At 38.0% G+C, this 26280-nt stretch overlaps 1 long non-coding RNA gene across 2 annotated transcripts; it reads left to right on the top strand.

Annotated features, from left to right (window-relative positions):
* The first annotated feature begins 1277 nt into the window (after positions 1-1277).
* Positions 1278-25519, top strand: LOC110896891. Of its 2 annotated transcripts, none has more exons than XR_004874963.1 (3): positions 1278-1398; positions 2563-2632; positions 25314-25519. It is a non-coding gene; the product is annotated as an uncharacterized LOC110896891 (long non-coding RNA). The 2 variants fall into 2 exon arrangements; XR_004874962.1 differs by having other exon boundaries at positions 2558-2632.
* Positions 25520-26280: the final 761 nt, after the last annotated feature.

Below are 26280 nucleotides of genomic sequence, written 5' to 3'. Positions count from 1 at the left end.
TTTTACCCATTATGGTTTACACCCTAAGGTAACTTTACAAAACTCATTGTTTATTCGTCACCACATGACCAATTTACCGTTTTACCCTTTTTACCATAAAATATGGTTTCTTACCATTTTCACTTGTTCCAACCCATTTCGATCCGTGTAGGAACGTCATATTTCTAAGACTCTTTCAAATACTAGTTCACCATATTCTTAACCAATACATAAATAGTTGTTCTACTATGTGGGGGTAAGCTTTACTTACCTTGCATCTGATTATACTTTTTCCTGCGTACTTGATCCGTTTGACCCGCTTTCTCCCAAGCTTCCACCTAGCTTGTCAAGTGTCAAACTATTATTTATTATTCGTAAGATGGTTAGATTAGTCATCGTTTTTCTTGACTATTCCACCTTACAGACTTTACATCAAAATTTCTAATTGATCCTATTATAGGTCAAATTAACTTTTAGAAGTCAAAGTGCCGTTTGACACTTATGAATGCATTAACAATTCAACAAAAGTCGTTTGGGAACTTCATTATACACTTAGTATTGTATCATTTATAGGCCTTCATACTAGGCTATTTTATCAATACTTGCTAACAACCATTCATAGGATTCTTGACCAATGGTTTTTGCGAGTTGTTAGCATTTAGTTTTAACTTCGGCATTTTACCAAACACCTTATGTGCATAATTTGTAACCTATACTTTTTAGCTCACGTTGTCATCATCGTACTACCTTATTACAATTCATCATTCCTTGCTTCAAGTAGCAACCAAATAAACATGTAAATTTCAGTTATTATAAGCAATTACACAATTTGACCATCATAATTATGGGTTTTAACTCTTATGTCAAAACCCAATTCTAATCATCGATGAACACTTAACAAAACTCCTAATTGTTCAAGTAGTTCATACATATGAGTTAGTATGGTGTTTATAAACACCAATACAACATCAATTTACATTATCTTGCTTCTATTTCCACAAGGCCAATCTAATTTCATGAAACTCTTCAACTAACTAATTTCATGAATCATGAATTTGTAACATCCCAAAACCCGAATGTTTATATTTGTTGTATGTTCCTATATGACTTAGCATGTAATAAATAACTAGGCCATTTAACCTAGTTAAATGTGTGGTTAAAAGTATTAAATGACAAAAGTAGTGCAAATAATGTTAAGTGACAAACACGAGGGGCCAAATAGAACAAGATGGAACTTGGGTTATTAAAATGAAATATCACCACACACAAACACACACTTTGTGTGTGTTCTTGAATGTTCAGGAGCTCCAAAGAGCCAAAACCCTAACTCAACTAAAACCATCAAATTGAAGGGTGAATCAAGGCTTAAATTCACAACCGAACATGGATTAATGATCATCTTTACAAGGGGATCATAAGGTATGTCTTAAAACTTAGATTGGTGATTATGCACGAAGTGGGTTATGTTAGAAATCGCGAAATTGTATGAATTTGAGTATGAGTATGTGTTAGAATCATCATATAGGACAGGGATTATGAGTGGTTTGGGGTAATTTGATGTTTGGGGGTGAAACCCACTTCTAGTGGTGAAGATGGTGACATGGGTGTGTCACCCATGTCCAATCCTTGTTCAAATCTTGTTGTGATATGTTGTATGTAATGCGTTCTTGTAAGGTAGATTGAATGTGATATGAATTTGTTGATGTTTTTGTGTTAATTGATGAATGAAAGCATGAAGTAGGAAGTAAACTATGAAACACTTGTACATTATGCATAAAATGTGGCATGCACACCAAGTGTTTGATGAAATGCCTAGGTGAGATTAATAGATGAAATGGTATGCAAGTAATGGATGAAATCGTATAATATGGGGATATGATGTATTTGATGATAACTAAACATGAGAAATCCATTTTAGATGGAATTCATGTAGGATTTGGTTGGCCATGTTATTTGGTAAAAGTATGCATTAGAATATTGTACTCTATGTTGGAGTGGTATGATGTTTACTACATGTTTGAATAACTGCTTAATCAAAATTGATAAGTAAAAGTACTCTAAATGTGAAGCATATGAGATTATTAGAACAGGATGAAGTTAGAATGATGTTGGGTTGTTAAGCATAGGTCATGGTGTTAGTTGTAGAATTATGTTACTAGAATGAACGGAATTGAATATGTTTGGTGTGTACATATAACTAGATGATCATGTGAGTATGAAATGTATATAGTGTCATTAGTATAGTCTACTATAATGACATAGATGTATGAGGTTAAGTCGAAAGTTCATATGATAAATCGTTGACTTTCTGAAAGTCAACGGTGCATAAGTAGCAATGTTAGACTTTTTGTCACAATTGTAATATTATAGAAAGTCATATGAAACGTGTTATATCCATATGTGTTATATGTGATGACGTGATGAATTATATGAGTTTGAAAAGATTGACTTGTGGAAATATGCCTTATGCTTGTTGGAATTGACTAATGAAAGTCAAATGTGAAACATGAATTTGATATGATGGTTAATATGTACAATCATGCATGCTAACAAGAATGTGAATGTGATGACATGAAAGTATAGGGATCATGTCAAGATGGATGGAAGCATGGAAGGCTAACGAGTCAAAAGGATGCGAATACGGACACTTAAGGTAAGTGATTTCCGGAATCATTTCTTATTTATAAATGAAGTTTGGTATGTTGTATATAGGAAACCATGTAAAAATTTACGGGTAAGGTAAGTACCAAGGTAAGTTCATATGAAATTCGTCTATCCTTAATGTAAATTAAGATGATAGTCTCATCGTGTTAATAGAATGTTCATTATGTTGCTGAATGTCCATCGTTTTAATGGAATGTTCATTATGTTGCTGAATGTTCATCGTGTTAATAGAATGTTCATTATGTTGTTGAATGTTCATCGTGTTAATAGAATGTTATTATGTTGCTGAATGTTCATCGTGTTAATGGAATGCTCATTATGTTGCTGAATGTTCATCGTGTTAATAGAATGGTGATTATGTTGCTGAATGTTCATCGTGTTAATGGAATGTTCATTATGTTGCTGAATGTTCATCGTGTTAATAGAATGTTCATTATGTTGCTGAATGTTCATCGTGTTAGTAGAATGTTCAATATGTTGTTGAATGTTCATCGTGTTAATGGAATGTTCATTATGTTGCTGAATGTTCATCGTGTTAATGGAAGGTTCATTATGTTGCTGAATGTTCATCGTGTTAATAGAATGTTCGTTATGTTGTTGAATGTTCATCGTGTTAATAGAATGTTCATTATGTTGCTAAATGTTCATCATGTTAATGGAATGTTCATCATGTTTGTTGGAAGTTAGTCAGTTATGTTTGTTTGTAATTGGATTGATTTGTGTTGATATGATTGTAGATAAGACTCAAATTACAAATAAGTGAATGTGACTTGTATGTATGTATGTAGATATGGAACTGTAGCGTGTGTAAGTAGTGTGAACTTGTATGTACGTGCATATGAATGGAATACGTATGAATGTACTTAGATATATGAAAGTGTATACACGTGTTGTAATCTAATGATTGTAGATCACTGGTATACGTATATGTAAAAATGTGGGTTTTCAATATGTTTGTGATTACGTACTCCTAACCATGTTACTATTGAGAATGAAATAAATGGAGTGCAGGTATGGGAATGCCGGACTCTCGAGGAATTGATGTCGGACTCGAGTAAATAAAATTGAGAGGATGTTTTAATGGAATACCTTACGTAGTTAGAATGTGATATAGCCTTTTAAGTGTATGTATTAAATTTTATATGATGTTACCATGTACTAACGTGTTGGTTATATATGGTGATCACAGGTTAGTCAGATATTCATGATGGACAAGTGAACAAGGTTCGAGTTGAAGTTTATGGATTGTACGTGAAATTGGTCACGTTGTTTGTAATTATTTGTTAACATAGTTACATTAAATAAATGATGAATGATGTATTTATGTTAAAAGGGTTGACCTAAACGGTATTCAAGTATGATAGAGTAGTTAAAAGAAAGAAATTTTACGGTTCATTTTCCGCTGCGTCGTTTTAGGTCAAATCATGAATAGGGTCTTACAAGTTGGTATCAGAGCCATGGTTTGAGTGAAATCAAGTATGAGGAGATAAATACTTGAACTCAAACCTGTGTGCTCTTGTGACAAGGAACCCGTACAATCCGAGACTCGATCAAGATCTAAGGGTAGAAGTAAAGGTAAGTATGTGCTTAAGTATGTATTTGAAGAAAACTAACAGTATGTTATGTGTAACGTTAGCATAATTGCTTGGAAAGGATGATCCGTGAATGCGGTGTAGGACTGGCATCAAGGCATGTAATAAGACAAATTGACCCAGGTACGTAAATCTAACATGTGGACGCATCTAATGGTATAATCTAGCAAGTGAAAGAAAATTTTAAATGAAATATAATAATGACATGGTAAAGAAGTTTTGACAATGTTACACGTGCCGAAACTTAATTCTTCGGACATAAGGTGGCGATTACACGAAGACACGAAACTAGTATGTGGATTGTGTACCTGGCCAGTACACAAGAAACATATGACGTTCGTGATACCGTGATAATTGTTATAGGTATGTCCGTTAGAATTAGGTAGTAGGTGGACGTGAGGGTGAAGAGAAATGTAAGAATTTTAGGAATGAAGGTATGAATGATGTGATAGAATCCGCGAGATGGATTCGAAGCATGAAAGGAATGAAGTATGAATGACCTGTTTGAACCCGCGAGACGGATTCAACACATGTTAGGAATGAAAGGTATGAGTGATATGTTTGAAACCGCTAGAAGGATTCAAACATAGAAGGAATGAAGGGTATGGATGTTAAGTTTGAATTCGCGGGACGGATTTAAAATATAAAAAGGATGAAATTAACCCACCTCAGGATGCGTCGATAGTTTGACCATGGTTGCGTCAAACGAGTCATATAAGTAAATCTAAAGCAAATGAACAAAAGAATAATCATAATTGGCACGCAAACCTAAATTTTAGACGAAACAAAGAAGTTTTGAACAAATTATATGTTAGATGTGTTAGTAATCGACTCTTAGGAGTCATAATGAACAACGGGCTATGACTCGGACAATAATTTAAGTATGAATGAGAAGGGTAAGTTTTGTTAAGAATACCAAATGATGTAATGAATGTCTCTACAAGTAGGCATGAAGGGAAAGAAGTACGAATGTGTATCGCAATATATCTACGATAAGTAAGAAATGTCAGTTTGACCTTGAAAAGTCAAACTGCAAAGGTCGACAAAATAAGTAACCAGAATAAAAGAATTGCATGTAAGGAATGAAATGTGGGATGTGTTATAGCATGTATGTAGGAATATGTAAAAGGATTATGGGTGAGTAATCACCTAGTATAATGAATGTTTGAATGAAAGGTGCTAACCACCGATTTTGTAGATGTTAATGGTAGAATTTTGAATATGATGAAACCAATCGAATTGGTGAAATATTATGCACGAGTGGAAGCCCATTACAAGGATGAATGAAAGCTAGCCTGGTACGGTTAGTACTCGTGAAGGAGCGGATCGCTCTGGTTTACGGACCGCTGAAGTATGAAATGAAATCGATGTAGGTATAATGTTTTAACTCACACCGGATAGATATGGATTAGTAAATTGAAAGCGACTTACAAGATGAATGACGGAATAGGTATGGTAGGGTAGGGTATGGAATGTTTGACTTTTAATAGTTGACGTAAGAAAAGAACTATGTCATTAAGAACTAGATCTTAAAAGTTTTGAGCGAAAATTTTGGGTATTGGTTAAACTCTCATACGAAGAACCTGCATGATACGCTTGCTTAGGCAAATTAAGTAATGTATGAATTGAGAGGAATAGTAATGTAGAATGAATGAGGTGAGTTGAAGTTAACGCAAGGGTACGTATAGTACAAACAACTATAGGAAACGCAGAATGATGTTAACTTTGGAGTTAAGTGTGTATATGTGATTATGAAATAGTAGTTTTGTTGCGATAACTGTAGGTCCCTCGGAGGTTGAGGTTAAACCTATTCCTTGTTATGTTTAACACTCTAGCAAGTGCGGAATCCAAGCTAGAGTGCAAACCGATAGTTTAGATGAAAGCAAAGATTACAAAGAGAAAGAGTAGACAAGCAATATATCAAAGTTTTCTCTTGTATTTCAGTGGACACGGTTACAGCCCTTGACCAAACTGAAATGCTCTCTTACAAGACCTTGGGTTCACTCACAAAATGCTCTCAGTATGAACTTGAACAACTGCTAAAGAACTAACTGTGAAGTGAAACCTACATGGGATATATATACCCACATCAGTTAACATGCACGAAGGATAAGGATTTCTAGTCGAAGGATCATCTATCGACCAGAAAGTCCATCGAAAGATTCCGAAGGATCCATATGTACCTCGAAGGATGATATATCCTTAGAGGTCCATAAGTTTCCAACGAAAGATGTCTTTCGAGGTCATCGAAGGATACATAACATCCTTCGATGACATCCTTCGAACCATATTATCTTTCAAACATAATGTTGACTGTTTGGCCAAGTCAAACCAGGAGGATGGTTGACTTGGTCAAACATTTAGTCAAACACTTAAACAAATACAACAAAAGACGTAACCACAACAGACAAAAGACATCGTTTTATACATTACAAAATACAGACAAAGTACAGACACAAGTGCACCAACAAACTCCCCCTTGGCTGTAGCTTTGTCTCGGTCTTCGTGTCTCTAAGTCTCTGACGTCCTTTCCACTGTCAAATGATGTGATGACCATGCACTTCCTGCGTTGACCAGCAGATTGAAGCAGTATCGGGCCATCCTTTGAAACTTCATAGCTTGATCTCGATCCTGAACTAAGTAGTTTATCTCATGATCCTTCAGAACAATAATATCCGATCTGGACATGTTAGTAATCCACATCGGATCTATTATCCTGAAGTTCTCCTGACTATCTCTAAAGAGGATCACCGCTTCTCCAGTATCAGCATCGTAAACCCAGCAACGGAAGTTTCCAAGAAAGTCGGTCTTCATCTTCAGCAAGGGTATCTTCTTCATCACCTTGGGAGGATCATATACCAAACGATAACGAGCTGTGTTTGTCTCTGGATCAAGTGTAAACCTGGTCTGCTCGTATCTGGGAAACTGTGGCTTGTACAGAGGATCCTTCCAACCCAATCTCCTTTCCAACCTGATTTTCTTAGCGAACAGATCCACCATCTTTTCTTCGCTCCGATTGATGACATCTAGTTGGGCTAACACTGCAACATCATAATATGGAAGTGTGAGAATACTGAGGAGAGTTCTGAAATACTGAAGACCCGTTTCTCTTTTCACGACCATGCAGTGAAGATCTTTGACAAACATCCAACTAATAATGCGACCCCGAGCCCGATTCTTCTCCAGCATCATATAGTTAACCTGTTCCAAAGGAGCGAGCGGAGGAGGATTCCAAGCAAGGAAATCCGCTCGCCATTCATTCACGGTTTTCTCACGGTTTTCTTGAGCTGATGGCGAATCAGAAGAAAGATTGGCGAACTCTGCAGTCTTTTCAGCCACAAAATCATCATCAAGGGCATTCACCTCCGCATTGTCCTTTCCAACATATACAGGACGATCAGGATCCGAACCGATGAAGATTTCATCTATTGAAGAGAAATCGGTTTGATCCTGAACTAACGGAGTGTTATCAATCATGCTTACTGCAACATCATCCAATTCCGTCAGAGCCAGTATCTGTTCATCCGACATTTCAGAAACATATTCTCCCTCTTCTAACATTTCACCCGTAACTGGATGAAACTTCTGAGCACCTGAGGATTCAGGGAGATCTGTAAACGTTTCTGCTTCAATACTAATATGTTCAGGCCCTGTAGATGTTTCCAGTGTCTCTGTCTGCTCAGATGGGCCGGTAGTAGCTGTAGGAGGAGCAGAAGGAGTGTCTTGAGGTGTACCAGATCCACCTGCAGCACCGGATGCAGTTGCACCGGAACCTGAGGCAGTTGTTTGATCTGGATTAGCCGCATCATCATCTTGATCATCCTCACGCCTTGGGGGAACTATCCCTAAGGTTTTGCACCTTTCATTCCACAATGTACCAACCTTGGAATGAATCTTGTTGAAGTTTGCATACATGGGTTTGAAGGCTTCCATCAGTCTATCATCTCCCTCAACGCTTTCGCCTGAGTCTCCAAGTTAGTACTATGCCTTTTCATAATCTCGACCTCCCTATCTCTTTCCTTGTTTGCCTGTTTTAACCTTTCAATTTCCTCGGCCTGTTCCTTGATTTTGATATTCTGAGCTTCAACAATTGAACACAGATGATTGTGTGCCATTACATCCTGTTTACGCTGGACACGATATTCTTCAATAGTTCTTGTGTGTCGACCAACTATAGATCCCAATTCACTGACTTGTTCAATCAGGAATTGTATCTTATCAGCTTCAGAAAATCCAGATAAGGTTTCTGCCAGAGTTGGCCGCGAAGGCTCAGGTCTTGAAGAACCAGACTGACCAGCCTGACCCGAAGCACCTGTAGGACCAGTAATAGTGAGAGGGGGTCGAGCATGTGTACCTGAGGTGGGAGTTGCAGGCGGCTGTTGATCAACAGACACCGTGCGCGTCCCAGAAGACCTCTAAGGAGAAGACATTAACTCCAGCGTCTCTTTTTCAGTCAGTTGATCACCAGAGGGAGGAAACTGCTGCTCAGGAGCAGATGAAGGCTGAACAGAAACTGGAATAGAGGAATCACCAGCAGCTTTCTTTGACGTACGAGTACCTTGTCGTTTAGCTTTCCTCTTTCTGATAAAACCCGGAGAAGTAAGGACATAATCCTCATCCCTGTCAGATTCTCCAGTTCTAGCTGTCTTCTCTATTCGCTCAAACCGGGGATTCCCGCGACTATCAAATACTTTCATCATCCCTGGAGGAGGAGGAGGATTATCATCCTCAGACGATGAACCACCATCACCCGAACCTCCTTCCTCTTCAGAAGATGAACTGCTTTCATCAACTAGCTTCCTCGCCTCATCTATCTTGCCTTTACCCTTGTCAGTCGCAACAGTGCCAGACTGACCAGCAACACCACCAGCACTACCACCTGTTTCAACAACCACAGCACCACCAACAACACCAGTACCAGTACGAACATCAGGATCCACAGACATTTCCTGAACCTCTTCAACTGCCCGCAGACCTTCTAGTTGCCTTGATTCCATGTTTAGCCCCAAGCTGCGTGTCAGCCAAAGCAATCAACCTTGGTTCTTCATCGTCAGAATCACTTGCGTCATGTCGCCATTTGTTGTGCTGCGGTGCCTCATAGTTAGGAATATTAAGATGACCAATCAGTTTCCTAATTGGGTCCGATTCCTTATAGGCGGCCATAGACTTGAATATCAGCAGAGTGCGTTCGATCATCGGATTCACAGGAAGAACATCTGCCTCGGCTTTAGCAAGATCAGGAATCTGATCATCTATCATCATCTGCAGAAACCTGGGATATAACCAGAACTTGGTGGATGTTCGTTGTGTTGCAGACGGAAGTGGCCTTCGAGCGTTTTCCTTTAGGTTGTCGAAGATATAGCGAGATATGTTAAACGGCTTGTTCAGAATCAACGCCGTAAACAATCCAGTCAAATCGATCGGTGACAAGTCATACCCAGAACGCTTGTTGCTCAGGCAATGAATAAGAATATGCAGCAAGAATTTATACCGAAGTGGCATATACTTCTTGTTGATTTGATTAGCCAGAACATTGTCGCTGTACTTAATCCTCATCAGTAACCCCCGCTGACATTGTAGATCTATAGAAGTAGGATCTTCCGGTTGATCTCCAAGCTGTAGACGTTCTCTGATAGTGTTTTCAGTAATAACCACAGGTTTTTCAGCAACAGAAGCCCTGATCACTTCCTTATTCTCCACCGTTTCAATCCCAGCTGAACTCCAAAATGCCTTGATGTGCGACTGATAGGCAATGTATTGCGTTGTGATAGCATAGTTGATACGTGAGCGGTGAAGGTACTCCATGATGCCAGTGAACTCCGGACTGATACTGCCTACCGGTTGTAAATATGCAGCCATATTATGTCTAGATTCAGACATAGCTTCAAGCTCCGATTTCACCTTCTTTGTTGGCTTTGCCCGCTCCTTTTTCACTTTCGGTGCCATTTCTGCACATCACATTGACACGTAATAAGAAAAGGTCAAACAGTCAACAATGGAATTCCACACTTAGAAAATTTTCAATTTCTTAAAAAAAAATTCCAAGTGTTGAACTCTTCGAAGGATCCATATATCCATCGAAAGATTGAACATGGCTCGAAGGAAGGCAATCTGTTCGAAGGATGTTAATCAAGCTCGAAAGATGTCACTTATCTTGAAGGATGTCAACCTTATCGAAGGATCATCTTTCGAACAATCAAGAATTTTGAAAGATGTCTTGATCATTCGAAGGATTGATCAATCGAAGGATGATCCTTCGAGATATCTAACATCTTTCGTGATTCACCTCGAAGGATGTTGTTCAGCACATCTATCGAGGTGATGCGTCATCATCCTTCGTTTTGATTACCGGAGGCACTGTTCATCGGCAAGATTTCCGGTGGGATTTTAAGTGTTTTTCCGGTGATGTTTTAAATTTTGTTCAAGTGTGTTTTATGCCAAAACAAGAACAACACTACGAACCATTTCACACCATCAACAATTTGACCCAACCCGGACATGAACACCCACACATGTTATTGATCCAAACCATGAACCCTAACCATTTCCTCTGTTTTACCCAACCCAAACACCTCTGTTATCAAAATTCAAACCAACAATTTGAACATACACAAACAGATATAAGATCATCACATGATCATCAAAAACTATCACTGATTCATAAACAATACATTCAGATTTCACAAACCTAAAATAAGAACATTAATGTATAAAGAACATGATCAATGAAATGTTTATGATGTTTTTGTTTTAATGTTTGTTAAATGATTAAAACATAATCATCCTACCAAGTGTTGTTTAAGAATCCTGATTCTTTTAACTGGTTTTGAAAATTTTGGGCAGAGGTTCGAGAAGAATGAGAGTGTTTTTGTGATGATTTTGAAACTGATAATGACAAATGAAGAAGAAGACCCCTTTATATACTCTGACCTCGAAAGTCCAACCGCCTCGAAGGACCCAAAACCATTCGAAAGATATAAAGGTGTCTCGAAGGATGATCTTGGGCTCGAAGGATCCCTATTTGGCTCGAAGGATCCAGATATTTGAAAGATCTGGATCGAAAGATACCAGATATTTTGGAATCCTTCGAAAGATATCTTTCGACCTAAACCATCTTTCAAAGGATCTGGTCAACTCGAAAGATCAATTGGTCAAATCCTTCGTTGACCAAATCATCTTTCGACAGAGGTGACTGACTTTCGTTGACTTTCTTGACCATCTGATCTTTCGAGGGCCATTGCTTCCTCGAAGGATCAGATTTCCCACCAACACTTTGGATTTTTGGGAATTTCAATTTAAACCCTTCACATTTTGGAGGTTTTCAGAAATGACCATTTTGAAAAGTTGTCCGTTATGAAGTTCTGCAAAGGTTAGTTTTATGAAGTATCTCGGCTTGTCAGGTATCGGATCGAGCACCAACATCAGTTAATCAAAAATAATATTAAATGGAAAATCTTTTTGGATTTTGAAGTTTGATAAAATAAAAGGCAACAATTTTAATATCCTTTGAATGTTATCAAACGACATCACCGCTAATGTCGTGCTGATATGCACCAAACGACAAAACTGTTTGAAAATAAAGCAGTAAGGAAATATGTACAAACACAACAATATTTTTGCGAGTTTCTGGCGAAGAGAATCATATCAGCTTGCGGTCTTTTGTCAAAACACATTTCCTTTTAAAATTCTTTTATAGAGGTGGATAAGTATTCTACCACAATTACCGATATTGTTGTCCACTTAAACTCAGCAATCAAGTGTAATCATAATACAATGAGATACGTTTAAGGTATGATTTATACTTACCGACCGGTGTTCATCCACTCACGACACATTCCCGTATCAAGGTATGCACGAGAGTTCATCTTACTGGGGAGTATACCATTTATCATCCGTTTTTAACGTATATATATACAATGTGAACAAGTCACTTATTTGAGTTGAAAACAAGCCCTATGTGATAGAATCACTTATTGATGAGGAACTTGAGTTTCAATGCATGAGGGCACAGGAGCAAGTCCGTGAACAGGTCAGTACTTCCGTACAGCAGAGAGACGAACTTGACTCCCGGATAAATGTGATATTTTATCACTTATTTTGTATGGACATGTGATTGTTTATCACTTATTGAGGTCGAATGCAGTATGAGATATGTACACGTATGTATGGTATCATGGAAGAACTTAGACTTTGTCTTTTATAGAAACAACCATGATACCCAGATGATAAATAGCATAAACCCCGAATACCTCAGAACCTCGGCAATCTATCAAACGAAATTTCGGTACCAAGACCATATGCCAATGAACGGTTCCCACGCGGTTTTCAGTCTGTTATGTTTATATCTCCTGCATACTTTAAAATGATCGTGAGTCTACCGGTACATCATTAGTAGAGCTACTTATCATTTTCTTTTTCTTTTGATTTCTAGAAACATGTTTCAACCGACCTCTGATGTAATATCACTTTCTCTTATATTACCAAGAAACTCATTTTTGTTTTTCTATTGTTTTTGTGTTTTTCTGAATTTTCTCCCCCTTAAATGCAGAAAGTAACTAAATTAAAGACATATTTTTGTATTTTTGTGGTTTTTCAATGTTTTTGTATTTTTCTTGAAACTTTCTCCCCCTAAAATTCAAAAATAAAGTGAAGTAAAAATATTTTTGGATTTTTGGTTTTTAGAAAAATATTTACAAAAACGATTTCCTGATGTCGGTTACTCTTGCTTCACCTTAATGCCGTTTACCAAAAGTAAATAATCAAATCTTGATTTATCAAATGCTTTGGTAAAAAGGTCGGCACGTTGGTGGTCGGTATGAATATGAACCACATCGATAAGTCTCTTTTCAAAGCAATCACGTATGAAGTGATATTTAATATCGATGTGCTTCGTTTTCGAGTGCTGTACAGGATTTCTAGTGATCTGTAAGGCAGCCTCATTATCAACATAAATAGGAGTAGTTAGGAATTCAAAACCGTAGTCCCGCATCTGTTGTTGGATCCATAGAACCTGGGAGCAGCAACTAGACGCAGCAATGTATTCTGCTTCACATGTAGACGTAGCCACACATGTCTGCTTCTTGCATTGCCAAGTGACTAGGCGATTGCCTAAGAACTGACATCCTGCTGTAGTTGATTTTCCATCTTTCTTGCAGCCGCCAAAATCAGAATCACTGAAAGCTTTGAGATCGAAGTTATCATCCTTAGGGTACCATAACCCGGTGTCAGGGTAACTCTTCAGATAACGAAAAATCCTTTTGACAGCAGCATAGTGAGAGACCTTCGGATTCGCTTGATACCTAGCGAGAAGACAAGTTGGATACATAATGTCGGGTCTTGATGCGGTGAGATACATTAAGGATCCAATCATAGCACGATAAAGTGAAGAATCCACATCATCCCCTTCTTTATCCGGAGTAATCCCGTGATTCTGCAGAAGAGGAGTAGAAATTGGCTTCGAATCTGACATCTGGAACCGGCTCAAGATGTCTCCGACGTACTTGGTTTGATGAATAAAAATTCCAGATTCGGACTGATTAACTTGCAAACCCAAGAAGAACGTCATTTCACCCATCGCACTCATCTCGAATCGATCTTGCATCACCTTTTCAAATTCCTTGCATAACTTATCATCGGTAGAACCAAAGATAATGTCATCGACATACACTTGTACCAACAGAAGATCTTCACCTTTTTCCTTGATGAAGAGGGTACAGTCGATCAAACCTCGTCGAAAACCATTGCTGAGCAGATAGGTAGACAACGTTTCATACCAAGCCCGAGGTGCTTGATGAAGACCATATAACGCCTTGTTAAGTAGTAAAACCCTGTCAGGATGTAATGGATCTTCAAACCCCGGCGGTTGCTCGACATATACTTCCTCTTCGACTACTCCGTGTAGAAAAGCACTTTTAACATCCATCTGGTACACCTTGAATTTCTTGAAGGATGCGTAGGCTAGAAAGATTCTAATAGCCTCCAGACGAGCAACAGGTGCATACACTTCATTGTAGTCAATACCTTCAATCTGACTGAAGCCTTGAACCACTAACCTTGCTTTGTTTCGGACAACAATCCCACGGTCGTCCTTTTTGCACTTAAACACCCAGCGAGTTCCGATCTTTTTGTAGTTGTCGGGCCTATCAACCAATTTCCATACGCCCAACTTCTCGAACTGCTGAAGTTCTTCTTGCATGGCTTCCACCCAGGAATCATCTTTCAATGCCTCCTTCCAAGATTTAGGCTCTTCTTGGCTAACATAGCAGGCGAAAGACCAATCATTTTGTTGTCCCGATTCTCGTATCTCAGCATACAAGCCAGCATTTTCATTATTTCTGATTTGATTTCTTGTCCTTACACCACTGAGAACATCACCTATAATATTCTGCTGAGGATGAATGTTATGAATTCGGGTTTCAGAAACTGGAGGAACTTCAACATTAGACCTCAAGTTATTGATATTTAAATTCCCGATATCATTCTGAAGCTGGTGAGTTGTAGAAGATGATGCATTTTCTTCTTGGATAATTGGCGCAGACACTGGATCCGTTGCTTCTGAAGTACCTTGAACCGGACGCAGTGCTTCACCATCATTTGCATCAACATACTCCTCATCTTCCGATGACAAATTGTAATCGACAGCATCATTAAACACCTCATTTGAAGCGAGATTGTTGACAGAAGAAGATGCTTGTGAGTCAACAATGATTGGACGAGCTAACTGAGAGCCAGTCGCATTCTCACTTTCAGACAACATTTGAGCAATTGCATTGTCATCATCAAATGTCGGCAGATTGAATGAGTCGAAAAGACCATCATAATCGAACATCCATGGATCTCCAGAAGGCTTCGGAGGATTAGAATATCTTTGAACTCTTACTTCACCCCATTCTTCAATCCTTTTGGTAGTCAGGTTCCATACTCGCAGATTAGGAGTAGCATACCCAAGGAAGTAACCTTCGATAGCTTTGGCACCAAACTTCCCGTCAGGCTCAATCATGGTACATGGTGCACCAAAAGGTTCTAGATATTCCAAGTCAGGAGTCTTCTTGTGTAGGAGTTCGAAGCACGTTTTGCCATGTCTTTTCACTGTGAGAACCCTGTTTAACGTGTAGCAAGCCGAGGCAACAGCTTCAGTCCAGAATCGAACTGGAAGCTGAGACTCAACCAACATGGTTCTTGCAGTCTCAATTAAGGTTCTGTTCTTTCTTTCAGCGACTCCGTTTTGTTGTAGCGTGTACCGAGAGCTGTATTCATGAAGGATTCCTTTTGCAGTGCAAAACTCATCCATAACCCTGTTTTTGAACTCGGTACCGTTGTCGCTTCGAATTCGCCTCACCTTTAGATTATACAGATTTTCCAACAAGGTGATCAAATTCTTCAGAATTTCTGGAGTCTCGCTCTTGTGGACCATGAAGTCAACCCATGAAAATCTTGAATAGTCATCAGTAACTACCAAGCAGAAAACTTCTCCGTGCACACTCTTGTGTTTGACTGGGCCGAAAAGGTCCATATGCAAACGCTCGAGTGGCATGTTGACAGTGTTAACCTTCTTCAATGGATGAGATTTCTTGGTCTGCTTTCCCTTTTGACATGGCACACAGACATCTTGAAGTTGAAAATTTTTCACATTAACACCTCTCACCAGATTGTTTTTGACTAGGTGATTCATTTTTCTGAGGTGAATATGACCCATTCGTCTGTGCCAAGAGATCGTCTCCTTTTCAGTGGCTTTTGAAATAAAGCAAGTAACTTGTTTTGACTGAGTTATTGCTTGGCTCATATCAAGGACATACAAATCATTAACTCTTGGTGCTGATAAGAGAATCCATTTAGCGGGAATCTTGAATCCTGGCTTCAGCACATAACAAACGGCATCATCAAAATGCACGGTGAACTTCTTGTCGCAGATTTGAGAAACACTCAGGAGATTGTGATCCAACTGTTGCACATAATTGATTTTGTCGAAACTCACAATTCCATTTGAGATCATTCCCTCGCCGGTGATATACCCTCCTTTGTCTCCAGCAAACGCAACATATCCTCCTCTTATACTTCGCACATCGAAAAGAAGACGATAGTCGCCCGTCATGTGCCTGGAAGCCCCACTATCAACAATCCAAAGACTATTAATAGTTCCTCCTGGAGCCGCCTGCACATGCAATTAACACATCAGTTTGAGAGGGGGACCCAAGCCTTTGTTGACTTGGGTCGTCCTTGATCATCAAGGAAAGTGATCTCAATCACTTGATGATTAGAAAATAAAACCTCTGGTGCTCCCCCTGACTGAATTACCTGTTTTTGTTTCCAAGCTTGTTGTCCCTTACCAGTATTTGATTTAATTGTTTTTGCATTTACTGGTTTTACAGTTGTGGATTTAGCTTGTACAGGTTTTTCTTCTTTGACCTCTGATTTTAAGGCCTTCTCAGTTACCTTTTGGTTCTTTTGTTTTAACTTCTTTTCCCTTTCTTTCAAGACACGTGGGTCTTGTTTCGGGGAAACCGGTTGTTTTTGGTAATTGGTTTCTTGGGGAGCACTTGTTTTTCCTTTCAATTTTTGCAAGTATGGGCAGTATCTTACAATGTGCCCAACTGTTCCACATTCAAAACACATTCTCCGCTCTACAAACCTCGGAGAAACATGTTGATGACCAGACGAAGAACCAGACACTGAACTTTGTGATCTAGATGTGCTTGGACCTAAGTCACATCCATTGGTGTGTTGGGTATAATTGTTCTGATCATTTCGTTTTAAAATTCTAACTTGTTTTACAAAATCAATGTTAGATTTATTTTGAAATGTTTCAAGTTTGTCCGTACCCTTTGATCCAACAAAGTTCACTTTCTGTTCTCTTTTCTTAGCTGGAGCTCTTTTGTTTTGCACCCTTTGAACCTTAGGTTGCTCAACCTTAGATTGTTGAATTTTAGGTTGTGCAGCCTTAGGTTGAGGAGCCTTAGACTGCTCAACTTTAGGTTGTTGAACCCTTGGTTGTTCAGTCTTAGGCTGCTGAACCTTTGGTGCTTGAGCATTCTTGTTTTGAGCCCTCTTTTCTTGTACCTGGCCCTTACCCTTTCCAGAATTCACTTGTTGTTTTCGCTCAACTGGCAGTTTTTGGTTTCCGTATTGTTTTCTAATTAGCTCACACGGAATTGGTTCACATTGAGTGACCGTCACTTTGTTACCTTTGTTTCCCAAAAACTTATCAGTTCGTCCTTCAAAAATTTTCTCAATTAAATCTTGATTTACATTTTTGATTGGAAAATCTCTGTTAGAATAAATTTTGCTGTCTCCCTTGAGCGTATACAACAAGTTATTCTTTTCAATGCTAGGTACACTGGGCTTCATTGCCTTTGGTGTTTCAGCCTTACTCGGTTTCACTGGTGGATCACACAGGATGTGATTCTCAATTGGAATGTCTGGTGTAACCGAGTTAGACTGTGGTTTCTCATTTTCTTCAGATTCATCGTCCGAAGAATCAGCATCCTCAATAATCGGAGAACTCTGTTCCTTAACAGACGATGAATTTTTCACATTCTCAGATTCAGATTGCCCCGAGGATGATGTACCTGTTGTGAACCCGAGGCCTACTGCAAAGTCATCTAGACCAAGTGGCACAGTAGGTTCAAAACGGGGCATATCCTCGTCATTAGGCAACTTGGAGTAATTGTGATTCATCGGGGGAGGGCATGATTTGTAACCAATACATTTTGCATCCCCCTTTTTCCTTTGAACATCAATAATGTGATCCAAAACATAGCGGGAATTGGAATAGCTTTCCAATTTCTGCTTAATTGTCTCACATTCACATCTAGCTGTAGCTAACTCTACCATCTGTTTTTCAATTGTGTCAATTAAATTATTGTTTGCATGTTGTTTTCTCAAAACAGCCTTTTGTAGTTCAGAAACATCATGTTTTAATGACGCAATTGTTGCTTTAAATTCCTTTTCATTTCTGGTTAAAAACAAGTTAGCCTCAGTTGCTTTAGACAGATCAACAATCAATTCTTGATTGTGTTTGTGTGTGATTTCAAACAGACTTTCCTTTTCTGCATATTCTAGACATTTAGCACATTCAACAGCAGCAGAAATAGAGTCAGGTTTAGAATCACATACCTGAGAGGTTTGTCCTTCAACATGAGCCATAAAGGCTGTATGAAAAGAAAAAGATCCATCTTCAGAGAAAAATTGAGAAAGCTTCTCGGAAGTTCCAGCAGCTTTCTGGCAAAGAATAGATCTTCTCTTGCATAATGCTTCAGCATCAGCCAATAACTCATCAACCTCCAAGTCTAAAGCCTCACTTGATAAATCACCTGCATCAAGTGATTCCCCATCCAAACTTCCACTATAACCCGAGCTATCTTCATCTTCTGAAGATTCACCAGCAGACACGGGTTCTACAACCTTTTCAACCACCTTGGCGTAACATGCTGTTCCACCATTTCCTCCTTCACCAAGCTGAAGATTCCAGTTGCAAATCTCATCAGCTTGAACAACTAATCCTCTGTGGGGATTAGAGTTTGTGGTTCCAGATGTATTTCCTCCCACGGGAACTATTTGTCTGTCAGAATTGTTCTGTTGTTGCTGAGGCTGTCTTTGATTCCTGAAAGGATTCTGATTGCCTTGCTTGGGTGGCTTCTGACATTCCCGCTTGAAATGACCCTTGCACAGTTAAAGCAGGTGACAGCATTCTTATCAAAACCATACTTGGTGTTGTTGTTGCTTTCCAAGTTGGTTCTCCCCGTTCTCTCCATAAACTCTTTAGCTCTACGAATAGCACTAGCAAGAGCCCACTTTATATCCATCATCTCAAACTCTTCTTTGTCAACTTGCTGGTAATCTTCGTTGGTTAGATTGATATTTCCAATCTGACCTGCAACCAACCCACAGTAAGCACTAACCAAGGTATTCAACATCTCCATATGCTCCTTGGCTATCTCGACACTGACTTTTGAAAAGTTTGAAGTGTCCAATCTGACAGTGTTCGGATTGGAAGTAGCTTGAAAGCTTGAAGAACTTCCATAAAATCCTTGCTGTTGTGGTTGTTGCTGTTGAGCTCTATTAGGATCCAAGAAAGGCGGTGGTGTGAATTGTTGAGCTGTCTGTTGTTGTTGTTGTTGTTGAGAAGAAGAATCTGGTCTTGAATACATCATCGTGTATGCTGAAGGATCAAATTGATTTGCTGTTGAAGGTCCGGTGTTGGAGATGAACGTTGTTTGAAGCTTAGCATGCTGAGAAGCTGGCTTTTCTCCAGTAATACCACCTGCAATCCCAAAATACATCTCTGGATTCTGAGGAGTGATTGTTCTTTTCGCCTTGAGCTTTTCTTCCACATCTTTGTTTTCCAATTTATGTATTAGCTCATAAACGGTGATTGTGTCCAGAACACCGTTTTCCTTTAGGATCTCAAGATAACTGCTCCACTTTGCTGGTAAGCCATCAGCAAATCTCTTCACCATTTCTTGTGGAGTGGCAGTGACTCTGAAGGCAAACATTTCACTCAACAGATGATGAAATCTTGTAGATAATTCTGCCAAACCCTCGTTCTCCATACACGTGAAACCTTCAAACTCTTTCTTCAGCAGCTCTTGCTTGATCTTCCTCGATTGAGCATTTCCTTCACACCGTAACGTGAGCATATCCCACAAGCTTTTAGTAGTTGTACAGTAAACGAACTGGTGGTATATGTCTCTGTGAAGAGCTTGCGTGAGAATCATGAATGCTTTCTTTTCCAACTCAAATTTCTTCTTATCATCATCAGACATTGTGCTGTAAGTTTCTGGATTCGATCCTGCAACTTCCAACTCGTTTTCAAATGGAGTAAAGAAACACATCCATAAATCTTGACCTTGCCCCTGAACATAAGTTCTCAGCCTTTCTTTCCACCATCCCCAATCATTGATGTGATTAAGCTTTGGCGGTTTCGTGCTTGTACCAGTTTCACTGTCGTTCTGCATCATTGCTTGAATGCTGCTGCTTTGATTTGTGACCAAAGCCCATTGATTTGCAGTTATCATTGCAGCTTGAGGTGGGGCAATAGCTTGCATCCATGCAGTTTTGTTGAACTCTGGCGCAGATTGCGTGGTTGATGATTGCGTAGATGATGACTGTGGAGTCAAAGTTGTTGTAGTCCACGCAGATGGATCCCATTGACCATTTGTTCCCATTTTATAATTAATATATTAGGTGAAAATTAATTTAAAAAAAATTGATTTTCACAAACTATGTTAAAAATTGAAGGATAACAAACTGTCAAAGGATCTTGGATCGAAAGACCTGAAAATCACAAGTTGTTAAGTTTAAACAGATAAGACTCGAAGGATGCTCGAAAGATGACACTTGTTCGAAGGATCAACAGTGTTCGAAGGATCACTGTTGAGTTTCGAACAATCACTTCGAAAGATTCTCCTACACGAAGGATCCTTATCTTTCGAAGGGAAACAGTAACTCGAAGGATGTATCTTTCGAAAAGATTCCTTGACTCGAAAGACAACACACTGACTTCGAAAGATGTTCGAAGGATGGTTATCTGTCGAATCTCCTTGATCGAAGGATGATCTTTCGAGTTCGAAAGGTATCTTTCGAACACGTCTGACACACAGACAGAAAGGACGACTGGTTGGTGAAAAGGTGATGTGGTTGGTGAACCAACTTTCGGCAGAAGGGATGTTTCTGCACCAACTTTTCACCAAGTCAGATTTGACTTTCAAAAAAATGCCCAAAAAGGAAGTTTCTTATCCACAACCAAGCAACCGGAGTTAAGCCGGAAATTTGGCCGGAAAATAGCAAACCTTTTCAAACAAGATTTTCAGTTACCCAAACGTTCCCGTAACACACCCGGTTAGTTTAGAACACGTTTTTATGGTTAAAAATGCAAGAAACACACTAAAAACGGGTGCTAAACCAAGAAAGTTTTTGTCTAAACACAACCAAAGTCTTGCACAAACCCGGTTTTAACAAGGAAAAGAGCCACGGCTCTGATACCACTTGTAGGTCCCTCGGAGGTTGAGGTTAAACCTATTCCTTGTTATGTTTAACACTCTAGCAAGTGCGGAATCCAAGCTAGAGTGCAAACCGATAGTTTAGATGAAAGCAAAGATTACAAAGAGAAAGAGTAGACAAGCAATATATCAAAGTTTTCTCTTGTATTTCAGTGGACACGGTTACAGCCCTTGACCAAACTGAAATGCTCTCTTACAAGACCTTGGGTTCACTCACAAAATGCTCTCACTATGAACTTGAACAACTGCTAAAGAACTAACTGTGAAGTGAAACCTACATGGGATATATATACCCACATCAGTTAACATGCACGAAGGATAAGGATTTCTGGTCGAAGGATCATCTATCGACCAGAAAGTCCATCGAAAGATTCCGAAGGATCCATATGTACCTCGAAGGATGATATATCCTTCGAGGTCCATAAGTTTCCAACGAAAGATGTCTTTCGAGGTCATCGAAGGATACATAACATCCTTCGATGACATCCTTCGAACCATATTATCTTTCAAACATAATGTTGACTGTTTGGCCAAGTCAAACCAGGAGGATGGTTGACTTGGTCAAACATTTAGTCAAACACTTAAACAAATACAACAAAAGACGTAACCACAACAGACAAAAGACATCGTTTTATACATTACAAAATACAGACAAAGTACAGACACAAGTGCACCAACAATAACAAAACAAGAACTAAATGTTATATGATATATGTATAGAATACGATCTAAGAGGTGGGATGATGGTATTAGATCTGTTATAATGGATCATATAATAAGTGTGAAGAAGTATGTATATTGACCCACTACAAATGGGCCAAGGAAATGAGAATGTTATGTAAAAGTAAAGTATGAAAAGTATGGACTTGTTAGAAAGAAGTCAAATATATGAATAGTTATGAATCGAGAATGGATAGTTACTTAGTATTATGATATACCTGTCGAAATTAAACATAGATGTGTATGTATAAATTACGAATTTAGATCGTATGGTCGATGAAAATAATAGGAATGTTATTAATGGGATGTTGGAATTGTTTCAAGCAAACAAAACGGTATGTTGTGCGCGAAATACGAATATTGGAATGATGAATAAACCGCTAGTTATGAAGTGCGTTAGAAACTAGCGTCAGCTAGAGAAAGTGACACTAATAAGAACTCTGGGACGGGTCCTTGATGATAGAAGGTCGTCATTAGATGGGCTCATAGTCTTGTTGATGGGGCGAAAGGGAAAGGTAATTAGTGTTAATGGAAATGAGAAAGGTATCGGGGATGAAACCTCATTTAAGGGGGGTAGACTTGTAACACCCCAAAACCCGAATGTTTATATTTGTGGTATGTTCCTATATGACTTAGCATGTAATAAATAACTAGGCTATTTAACCTAGTTAAGTGTGTGGTTAAAAGTATTAAATGACAAAAGTAGTGCAAATAATGTTAAGTGACAAACACGAGGGGCCAAATAGAACAAGATGGAACTTGGGTTATTAAAATGAAATATCACCACACACAAACACACACTTTATGTGTGTTCTTGAATGTTCAGGAGCTCCAAAGAGCCAACAACCTAACTCAACTAAAACCATCAAATTGAAGAGTGAATCAAGGCTTAAATTCACAACCGAACATGGATTATTGATCACCTTTACAAGGGGATCATAAGGTATGTCTTAAAACTTAGAATGGTGATTATGCACGAAGTGGGTTATGTTAGAAATCATGAAATTGTATGAATTTGAGTATGAGTATGTGTTAGAATCATCATATAGGACATGGATTATGAGTGGTTTGGGGTAATTTGATGTTTGGAGGTGAAACCCACTTCTAGTGGTGAAGATGGCGACGTGGGTGTGTCACCCATGTCCAATCCTTGTTCAAATCTTGTTGTGATATGTTGTATGTAATGCGTTCTTGTTAGGTAGATTGAATGTGATATGAATTTGTTGATGTTTTTGTGTTAATTGATGAATGAAAGCATGAAGTAGGAAGTAAACTATGAAACACTTGTACATTATGCATAAAATGTGGCATGCACACCAAGTGTTTGATGAAATGCCTAGGTGAGATTAATAGATGAAATGGTATGCAAGTAATGGATGAAATCGTATAATATGGGGATATGATGTATTTGATGATAACTAAACATGAGAAATCTATTTTAGATGGAATTCATGTAGGATTTGGTTGGCCATGTTATTTGGTAAAAGTATGCATTAGAATATTGTACTCTATGTTGGAGTGGTATGATGTTTACTACATGTTTGAATAATTGCTTAATCAAAATTGATAAGTAAAAGTACTCTAAATGTGAAGCATATGAGATCATTAGAACAGGATGAAGTTAGAATGATGTTGGGTTGTTAAGCATAGGTCATGGTGTTAGTTGTAGAATTATGTTACTAGAATGAACGGAATTGAATATGTTTGGTGTGTACATATAACTAGATGATCATGTGAGTATGAAATGTATATAGTGTCATTAGTATAGTCTACTACAATGACATAGATGTATGAGGTTAAGTCGAAAGTTCATATGATAAATCGTTGACTTTCTGAAAGTCAACGGTGCATAAGTAGCAATGTTAGACTTTTTGTCACAATTGTAATATTATAGAAAGTCATATGATACGTGTTATATCCATATGTGTTATATGTGATGAACGTGAGGAATTATATGAGTTTGAAAAGATTGACTTGTGGAAATATGCCTTATGCTTGTTGGAATTGACTAATGAAAGTCAAATGTGAAACATGAATTTGATATGATAGTTAATATGTACAATCATGCATGCTAACAAGAATGTGAATGCGATGACATGAAAGTATAGGGATCATGTCAAGATGGATGGAAGCATGGAAGGCTAACGGGTCAAAAGGATGCGAATACGGACACTTAAGGTAAGTGATTTCCGGAATCATTTCTTATTTATAAATGAAGTTTGGTATGTTGTATATAGGAAACCATGTAAAAATTTACGGGTAAGGGTAAGTACCAAGGTAAGTTCATATGAACTTCGTCTATCCTTAATGTAAATTAAGATGATAGTCTCATCGTGTTAATAGAATGTTCATTATGTTGCTGAATGTCCATCGTGTTAATGGAATGTTCATTATGTTGCTGAATGTTCATCGTGTTAATGGAATGTTCATCGTGTTAATAGAATGTTCATTATGTTGCTGAATGTTCATCGTGTTAATGGAATGCTCATTATGTTGTTGAATGTTCATCGTATTAATAGAATGGTCATTATGTTGCTGAATGTTCATCGTGTTAATGGAATGTTCATTATGTTGCTGAATGTTCATCGTGTTAATAGAATGTTCATTATGTTGCTGAATGTTCATCGTGTTAGTAGAATGTTCAATATGTTGTTGAATGTTCATCGTGTTAATGGAATGTTCATTATGTTGCTGAATGTTCATCGTGTTAATGGAAGGTTCATTATGTTGTTGAATGTTCATCGTGTTAATAGAATGTTTGTTATGTTGTTGAATGTTCATCGTGTTAATAGAATGTTCATTATGTTGCTGAATGTTCATTATGTTAATGAAATGTTCATCATGTTTGTTGGAAGTTAGTCAGTTATGTTTGTTTGTAATTGCATTGATTTGTGTTGATATGATTGTAGATAAGACTCAACTTACAAATAAGTGAATGTGACTTGTATGTATGTATGTAGATATGGAACTGTAGCGTGTGTAAGTAGTGTGAACTTGTATGTACGTGCATATGAATGGAATACGTAGGAATGTACTTAGATATATGAAAGTGTATACACGTGTTGTAATCTAATGATTGTAGATCACTGGTATACGTATATGTAAAAATGTGGGTTTTCAATATGTTTGTGATTACGTACTCCTAACCATGTTACTATTGAGAATGAAATAAATGGAGTGCATGTATGGGAATGCCGGACTCTCGAGGAATTGATGTCGGACTCGAGTAAATAAAATTGAGAGGATGTTTCAATGGAATACCTTACGTAGTTAGAATGTGATATAGCCTTTTAAGTGTATGTATTAAATTTTAAATGATCTTACCATGTACTAACGTGTTGGTTATATATGGTGACCACAGGTTAGTTAGATATTCATGATGGACAAGTGAACAAGGTTCGAGTTGAAGATTATGGATTGTACGGGAAAGTGGTCATGTTGTTTGTAATTATTTGTTAACATAGTTACATTAAATAAATGATGAATGATGTATTTATGTTAAAAGGGTTGACCTAAACGGTATTCAAGTATGATAGAGTAGTTAAAAGAAAGAAATTTTACGGTTCATTTTCCGCTGCGTCGTTTTAGGTCAAATCATGATTAGGGTCTTACAGAATTTGAAACATACCTTGTGTTAGGATGAAGTAATACTCAACAAAACTTCAAACATGCATTATAATTGCTTCAAGTTCGATTTGGATTGAGTGATTTTTGAGAGGATTATCAAGAACAAGGGTTTGCCCCTTCCACCTCTTCTTTGTACGCGCACACACACACACCTACATGTGTGTGTTTTTGTGTTTTATTTGTCTTTTAATAAAACAACTTTTCCAATTGTCCATTTTAGCCCTTTGTGTATGGTTTTATTATAAACAGGGCCACCAATATTACCTCTTATTAACTAGGTTAAATATTCCTAGTTAATTTAGTAAGTTCGGGGAGGTTATAACCCGTTTATTTTAACTTCCGTTAACCCGGGCTTCTTTTCTTTCTTTTTTTTTTATAAGCTTTATTTACTAAAGCATTTATTTATCTTTTATCTAACATTAGTTTTATTTAATTAAATCTTAATGTTTATCGGGTTAACCTTTACCATTAACGGTATTTTACCCGTTCATCTAAATTAGCGTGGTTTGATTACCAAACCCGTTTTTGGGGTGTTACAGAATATCCATTATGTGATTTCATTACAGTTTTTATGTGCAAACCCACTAAGTGACTATGTAATACGTACTAACCATAATGTTAATAAAAAACAGAACATATAATACATAATATTTCACGGAATGCCTAATATTTCAGGTCTAATCACGTATTAAGTATAAATG

The sequence above is a fragment of the Helianthus annuus genome, chromosome 12 (genome assembly GCF_002127325.2).
Source record: "Helianthus annuus cultivar XRQ/B chromosome 12, HanXRQr2.0-SUNRISE, whole genome shotgun sequence".
NCBI lineage: Eukaryota > Viridiplantae > Streptophyta > Magnoliopsida > Asterales > Asteraceae > Helianthus > Helianthus annuus.
This window is presented reverse-complemented; position numbering and strand designations above follow the sequence as displayed.